The sequence below is a fragment of the Monomorium pharaonis genome, unplaced genomic scaffold, assembly GCF_013373865.1.
Source record: "Monomorium pharaonis isolate MP-MQ-018 unplaced genomic scaffold, ASM1337386v2 scaffold_682, whole genome shotgun sequence".
NCBI lineage: Eukaryota > Metazoa > Arthropoda > Insecta > Hymenoptera > Formicidae > Monomorium > Monomorium pharaonis.
The window spans coordinates 4089-12923 of record NW_023416003.1 but is presented as its reverse complement, the minus strand read 5'-3'; the positions used below and the strand labels follow the sequence as shown (position 1 = coordinate 12923).

Genomic DNA, 8835 nt, shown 5'->3' with positions numbered 1-8835 from the left:
TAAGTGTCTAAATTAACCGTTAAATAGTTAAATAAAAATTAATAGTTAGAGAACTTTGTCTTCACTTTTTAAATTAAATATTCTCTACTAAGAAATTAGGAAGTAAGTCATAGATCATGGAGAGGGTAGGGACAATAAATTTTAATTAAAAATAAAATGAATGAAGAAAAATGTTTAAAAAAAAGAGATATATAAAACGATCGAAAACTTTATTTTTATTTTTATACATACAAATTTTACCTTTTAATTAGATACTAGAGTATTAGGAACAACGAAATAAATCAGAGCAATTACAAAAAAAAAATTTTGTATACCTATTATATACATATAAAATCATAAAGATGCCTGGCTTTTTATGAACCTAAAAGAAATTATAATAAAAATATGTTATAATAGTTTCTTCTTTATATTCAAGGATACTCGTTAAACTAGCGGCTTAACGAGAACGTCATCGCGTCTTTGTTCGCATTTCAGTGATCTCTACACGCCTTTACACATCAGCACATATGGCCGACTATAATTTCCGTCAAAGTACGCCGCCTCATGAACGAAAAGTGGCACAAACACGGCCCGTTTTTGATTTATAACACCGAGAGCGGTCCTAGTTACAGCTGGAAACGTATATCCGGGACCGGGGAGGTATCTGGGACGGGAATGTGTGCGACTAGCTGCCATAAAGAATTCCTGACTTTGAAAGTGGCCGCGACGCAAAACTTATATTATCTACTAGATGACTTTTATTAGAACCCTTCCTGGCCATGCCCTTCACTCGTAGGAAAGGGTTCAACTATAATATCTAACGTTATAATATATTATGTACCTAGAATTTTATTGTGAGAGAAGATCAAGGTAAATATAAATAGAATTAGTTTTCTGTGAATTATCATAAAAGGATTCTTGATTTACAAGGTAAAATTTGTATTTGCTAGATGGCTCTTGTTAGAATTTTTTCATGCACTTTTAACCAGCAAATAAAGCTCAATATTTAAAGCATATTGCATTTAAAATTGGATAAGAAGCAACCGCAATGAATGAGAATAATTATTTGTGAGTTATTATAGTGCGTAAAAAATCTTTGTTTGGCAAATGGCCGAACTTATATTAAGCCTTATATTAACTGAATAAATTCATCAAAATTTGTTTGCTGAAAAGCAGACAGCGTGTTTAAATCTGTAATAAATTTTTTAAAGAATGTACGACATTTCAAAACATTATCAAAAATATAAAAATTGTTTTATTATTACGTTGAGTATCTGTGAAATTTGAGCATAATTTTCATATTGATTAAAAAAATTTCCTGTTTGTTTTTGATTCTTATATAAAAATCGGATTTTGCAAATTTAAGAAAATAGCATTATGAATTAAATTCAATTTTTTACATATACTAACAATATTAATAAATATTCATGCAGTAAAAATTTGTTTTGATCCACTTATTTAGAAATGGTTTACCAAAAATTGCAGTTAAATAGTGTAATTTTTGCTTCGTAAGCTGTTATAAACTAAAATTTTCATTGTTTTGTTTTTTGCAACTGTTTTCACGGTTAAAATTCAGGCATTTACGATCAAAACTTTGTCGTTGATAAAAAGAAATAAATAAACCTAATAAGTTTTTAGCTGGTTTTGGATAATCAAATCTTAAAATTTGTTTCTTCTGTACATTTCTTAATTATATTTTTAAAAACTCTCTCTATATATCTCTCTTTCTCTCTAATGTTGAGAGAGCTTTTAAAAATATAATCGAGAAACACACGAAGAAAAAGATCTTAGAAAATAGAAAATAAACTTAGAGAAATTATTAGAGGAATGATTCTTTGGTTTCGAAAATTTCACTACGGCGATACGTGATGTATGCAAATGACATACATACAAAGAATGAATTGAATATACGCAAAAGAAACTTCAACCACGATACAGTGCTCCTTGATACGATTATACCTCCGTATTCGTGCGCTCGAGCGAGATAAATCTATATTCATGCGTAACGAGAGAAAGAGAGCGAGAAATAATTTCCGGTGGAGATAAATACGATGAGAAATTGGCTCCGAGCTCTTAGCTTAAATCATCGTGTCTTAAAGCCCACCACAGGTACGTGCCTGGAGATATTTGAAATTTCCGTCGAGTTCCGGACGTTACCGTGCGGTTTGCGACGTACGCGGACTGTCCGATGTCTATTTTGAATCCCGGAGTATTTATAAACTTACCTTTACCGGCTGCTAAAGTACAGCTTGGCCCTTGCGTAAATGGAATCGCTGTCGGTTTGACGATCCAATCGATCGTGCCTATCGTGTCCACGTTTAATCAATTAATTAAAGGGTACGCTTTAATTAATTAATTGAAGGGTACGCTTTAATTAATTAATTATTCTCTGGCGCTATGTTTACCATGAAAAGTCGTTTTCCCGATTTGATTTCGATACCTTTCGAATTGGCGCTCAACAACTTTTGTACTAGATTATTAAAAATATATTAGTTTCTCAGATATAATCAACTATCATCCTCTTCTTGCGGACTGACACGAATTCTTACATTTTTGGCTCTCGTCCATCCTCATCGATCATTGTCGACAATTTCTTTCTATTCTTAATACTACGACTTTTAAAAGATTGAGACTCCTTTTTCTGATTATATCTATTTTATTCCGTGGAAACAACCGTGTAAAACGTCACAGCGACTTGTTGATATTATTTGATCGATGCGTTACGTACAGTAAATGCGCGTTGCCCACGAGCTTCTTGATAAAATACGATCTCTGCGTCGTCTCTCCTCAAGGAGACCGGCGCGGATTATTCATCTCCGCGTGCCACGGCCTTTACATTCATGCGGCCCTGCGGGGACGAATCCGAACGGTCAGCCAAGGGGGTTTCTCTCGCGATAATCTCGGAAAAGCGGGATAAATAACCAGACGGTCGGCAGACTGATCCATTTGCTCGTTTATATTTGGATGACGATGCCCACCTCGGCCTCGCGCAAATTGTATCAGTGTGTCATTCCGCGTTGCGGTTTTGTGCAATTTTATTGACGTCGGCGGCTGCACTCGCCTCTCGATCCAAAAGACGGGCCCGGTGGAAAGTGGAAATCTGAGCGCGGAGGAAAGCGAATCCGACGGCTCCGCTTTCGTCGGCGCGTCGCGAAGCAATTAATCTTTTATAGGCAGCGTGGTAGAAAGCGATCCACGCGTTTCTTCATTCATCTTCTCCGGCGTGCGTGAAATTTTAACCCCGGATTATCCTCCTCAATGAATCGCTTTTAGATTTTCTTTTTCTCTTCAGGTTCATTTTAATTAGATGATACTCGTGATATTTTGTGATTTATTGTCCGGCCGACGTTTTTGGGAACGTCCATACGTTCCGTACGTCTGTCAAATCTTTTTTTTCCATTTTCTTTTTTCACAGAGAACGAGGGCCTAATACGAGAAATTCGGGGAGGGCGACCGTCGAGCAAGAGAGCTTCTCCCGCGCGCGTTTCCCATGACAGGATGGACGGATTCGTGCCACGTGATACTGTTTTGACTGATACTCGCTTGCCAGCGGAATCCCGCAAGTCGCGAGGAAAAACGAAACCGTGGAGAGACCACGGGAGGACGGCGTAGAAAACGAGGGAGCGGAGACCAACCCGCGACCTGGTCCCATGGGACGAACGCACAAATGCTCCCCAACGTCCTGCCCTGTCGCACGAAACGTCACTGTAAAAAGGACCGTCTCGGAAAACACCCTTTAACTTTTCTTGCCGAACATGATTCACAGACTGGAGCAAGGGTTTTAATTATCAACATTCAAACGTGCGACGTCACTCTCACGATCTGGAACTGCTACGTGTAAGTATAACAGTTTCTATAAAATATATTTCAAACTCTTTAGATTTTAACATATTTTTATTTGTCATATCGTAACTAGACATTTCAATGTACAAATTTCGAAATTCGTGAATCAAAATACTGTAACAAGAAAGTTCTCGGAAATAAAGTAAAATAGTTATTTGATATCAAGCAGTAATTTGTGACTGGTGGAGCTTTCAACCCTCATATCTAAAAAATTACTGTTTAAAATAAAACTTCATAAATAATTAGCTTACTTAATTTTTTACGTATTTTCTTGCTATAATATTTTCATTCGCGAATTTCACGAGACACTCTGTATCCCAGTAAGCGTAAAATTATTACTATAATTTACATTTATATTACAACGATATTTAATAATGTGCAACGTTTTATATAATGTTATATTAATATTGCAATATTGCAATATCAATGTAAACAAACTTTTATTGAGATTTGGGAAGGATGATGTTTTCGAAACATTTAATAATATTTTGAAAAATATGTATATTAAATAATCTTTTTAAAATATTATACAATATTATTTCAAATGTTTAAAAAAGCACGTATCAACATTACAAAATATTATTTTAATGTTTTGTTGCTTACTGATTACTTTGCAAATAATCAATATAATCAATATAAATAGAAAGAAGAGCGTCATTTTACATTAAAAGTGTGTATAGCCTAATTTTAGTCCTAAAAGAATCTGAAAATATAGGCATTAATTTTCTTTAATTTCGAAATTAACTAAATCGCCGAGGGAAATATAAGGAGTTAAAACGAGAGTTTAATTACAGTTGCAATAATTTCGGTCTGTCTTTTAATGTAATAAGATACTTTGCGTTGCATACGCAGGCCGCAATGCACTTGAGCACCGTTTGCCCCTTCGTGACCTTGCCAATTTGTGAATGACCTTAAGTTTCAATTATGCGAGATCGTTTCGTGTTACGGGTTAAAAAGCGCCCTTTACAATTCGACCGGACGGCAGACGGGAACAAACAACTTGGATTAGCGCGTTACACCCGCTTTTAATTCCGGGGATTCCACTTAGACGGCTGATTTTACACCCGCCGGTCAATAAAACTGTCGACTAATTGCTGGTGAGCGCCACGCTCATTACCGGCGTCTCGGATTTCAAAAGAAAAAATCCCTCCTCGCATTATCGAGAGTATGCAGGTCGTCGAGGTCCAGTCCCGAAACACGTGTCGGTCTATATATAGCCCGTTAAAACATGCGCACCCCTCAGATCTTTGCACGTCGAGCTCGACAATGGCACCGTATCGCAATGTCGTGGCGTACAGATATTTCTGCTGTGTAATATTAGAAAAAAAAAAAATCAGTTAGACAGCAAAGAAAGTGCATTTCACCTGACGATAACATCATCTTCTCTTAAAATCTCTTCGAATTGCAATCTAACTGAAAAGAACCGGAGATAAAATTAACAGACTACTCTAGTCATATTGATTCAAATAATCTTCCTCATTTTGTTTATCTTATTTCAAATTCGAACATGTACAAAAAGAGTAAGAATTATTCAGGGTTATATAATTTTACAATCACGTTCCTAAACGTTAAAAGAATGTAACAGAATTTTTTGAGATTTGTTAAGACTCAAAATTTATTGAAAACAACCATTTATCGGTGGCTCACACGGAAAGAATTTTCTTTTAAAAATTACCCTGAAAATCGTGGTAATTGTAGAACAACGTAAACCTTGAAGAATTTTACTATACTTTTGACAAAATTTACTGAAATTTTAATAAAATTTGGCAAAATTTTATAATATTTTACTATACTTTCTACAAAATTTACTAAACTTTGCCAAATTTTATTAAAATTTTAGTAAATTTTAGTAAATTTTATTAAAAGTATGATTAAAATTCTTCAAGGTTTACGTTGTCTTACAAGTACCACGATTTTCAGGGTAATTTGTAAGAGAAAATTTTCTCCGTGCAAATAATTTGTCTAAGTAATGAAAAATAGAATAGTCTACGAATAAAAGAATTACCTATGACAGTCCTATAACAATTTTTATTAAATTTAGTTCGACCCGTAGCCCGAGATTCGCCAGTCCGCTTCCCAGCATATGTAACGATTTACCTCGCTAATAAGTAACATAAAAAAGAACACAATAGAAAAGTGTTACTAGGTGTTAAGTGAATCGATGTAACTCGAGACCAGGGTACTTGATCCCCGTTTTATTGAAAGTTGAACATCAGATGCTGCATACCCGATGTCCGACGTGCGCTAAGCGACTTACAGCGTTTGCAGCGTGCGTCGACGAAATAGCGTTGCACGGCCAAACAGCGTGCGGAGAGAGGAAGATAGACAGCAACGCGGAGAAAAGCGTCATGCACGAAGAAGAGAAGAACCCGCAAAGTTCTGTCCAGAAGAAGATGAGAGAGGAAGAGAAAGAGAGAGAGAGAGAGGCGTGGCGAAATGGACATGGCGAAAACGACGAGGAACGAATCTCCAAAACGAACCGAGGGGAGGAAAGCGAAAGCAAGTGAAGTTTCGAGGGCAGAACGGCGAAGAGCAGAGCGAGTAAAGCGAGGACGGAAAGGGAGAAGGCAAAAAAGGAACAGAGGGATACGAAGAGCGAGAAGAGGACTCCCCGAGCGAAAGACTCTTCCTTTTCTAGAGGGACAGGTGCACGCCTCTATTTTGGCGATGCCGGCCGGCCGGAACGTTCAGTCCAATCTCGTAGAGCGAAATCGCGACATTCCGCCGCACGGCTTCCTCCCTCTGCAACCGAGCTCTTTCGTCCCCAGCTTCTCTCGGTCTCTCCCGATTCCCCTTTGGTATGGCGCGTTTGCGACATCTTCGCGGCGTGTCGTCCTCACGATGATGTTCTCTGATTTTCCATCCTCTTCCTCCTTCTCCAATACGAAAATTGTATAATATAGTTTAATGACTTGTTACCGACATCACCGATGTCGTTCCTAGTGGCTTCAATAATTCTATCTAATGGAATGTTGTTTTGATATGTTGTTTTCATTCAAAATTTATTACAAGTGTGTTAAAAGCTTCTTTCTCAGAGGTAGATAGATATAATAATTAATTGATTTCATGTAACGAAAACAGGTTTGATCTCCAATATTCCTAGCGAATGTTGAAATCCTAGAAGTAAAAGGTTATTTCTGTATTAAATTTTGGAGGAGAGATAAAAGTTCCCAAAATATCCGAGAAGTTCGGAAAACCGTTTAACGTGACTTCAAAGCACTTGTTTAAGTGGACTTCTACAGACACTGATGTCGTAATAACAACGTAACATAAAGTGATATATTTGCCAATTAGGTCCACCGTATTCTGGTCTCGTGTTGCTTAATTAAAAAGAGTAGATACGCAAAAAAAAACGGTGTTGTGAAAATATCTAAAAATTTAGCTATCAGACTTACAGATCTAAAAATAATTTTCTTGGACTATTAAGATAACTATGTGGGACATTTAACTGTTTCACAGTTATTTTAGAATGTCAAAACTTTTTTGCAGCATTGCTCGTTATATTTAAACGCCCTACAAAATTACTTTGGTGATTCAATAAAATTATTTTCCAACGTGCATTTAGTTAATTTTTTAGATACTTCGTCAAAACTGATTTTCCGCGTACATTATGCAAAATAAAAATGTTAATTAAAAAATATGTAATTTTGGGTTTACTTTTTGCGAAAATTTGTACAAGATTTAATATTTAGCTTTATTATCACTATTGTAAGGATTACCATATTAATTATAATAAAAATTCGAACAAAAATTGTTTTGATTTACTTCAATGTGCGATTACATGTAATATTACTATTTATGAATTTATTGCACATGAAAATATAATATCTCGCGAACAAACTACACGATTTTGCGCTTTCTCGTTTTGCGTCTAAATGAAGCTCACCATTTTAAACTTTAAATATAACATCTTGCATGATTTAATTTTTTTCATATTTTACATAAAATAACGGCTTTCAACAGAGTGAAAACGTTGTAACCTACATCTGATTAGTGCGTTTTGCGTAAGTTTTGACGATGGCTAAAAATAAGGATACATACGTCATATCAATTTCAAAACATTATCAAAAATTCAAAAATTTAACAGATTATTTCATTATTATACTTGAGTATCTGTAAAATTTAAACCTAATTCTCTTATTTTGAAAGTTATACTTAAATAATAAGTTGAGTACTAGACCGATATGTAATTAATACAGATATGAGAAGAAAATGCTATTTATCGGTCAAAGTCGATCTTAATAAAATTTTAATATTAAATATTAAATATATATATTTATTTTTAATTTATATACATTATATATATGTTGCACTAAGTTTCATATCAATTTAATTTGAGATATTATTAAATATCCACTTCGGTCTATGATTGCGTTTGAAATCTAACAACGTACTGACATTGTACTAATTAAGATCCGCTTTGACCGAAAAATAATATTTTTTTCTTCTTATAATATAAAAGTTATTTAATTTTTTATTGATTTTCTTGATTTTTGTCATACAACTCATTATTATTAATTAAAATTCTTTACACATACTAATAAAACTAATAAATATTCGTGCAAAAATTTATTTAGGTGCACTTATCTAAAACTGTAGCACAATAATTTCATTTTTTTCGCTTGTAAGCCAAATTTTTCATTGTTTCCTTCTTTGCAACTGGTTTCAGGATCTAAAATTTTTTGTTGTTAAACAAGAAAAAACAATAAATCTAAAGAGCCTGCAGTTTTAAAACTTCAATAATTTTTAGCTAATATTGTAGAGTCCAAACATCTTTAAAAAAAGACCACTCTGCCGCGGTTTCCTTCCACTTCATTTGTTTCTCGATGGCACGTCGATGGTACCTATATCTTTCTCGGCCCGTTCGCGTGGGGTTAAAAGCGAGCGATCTCGTGAGAGAAGAAAAAGAAAGGCTCGCTTTATGCCTCATACGCGGACGGAACGGCCAAAGAAGCGGCCGCGAAAACGCGAAGAATTCGAGAACGCCTGAATTCTCGGCGCCAGAAAACGCGA

General features: G+C 35.2%; 1 long non-coding RNA gene across 1 annotated transcript; it reads left to right on the top strand.

Annotated features, from left to right (window-relative positions):
- The first annotated feature begins 755 nt into the window (after positions 1–755).
- Positions 756–1589, top strand: LOC118648774. Its single transcript, XR_004965438.1, has 2 exons — positions 756–849; positions 930–1589. It is a non-coding gene; the product is annotated as an uncharacterized LOC118648774 (long non-coding RNA).
- Positions 1590–8835: the final 7246 nt, after the last annotated feature.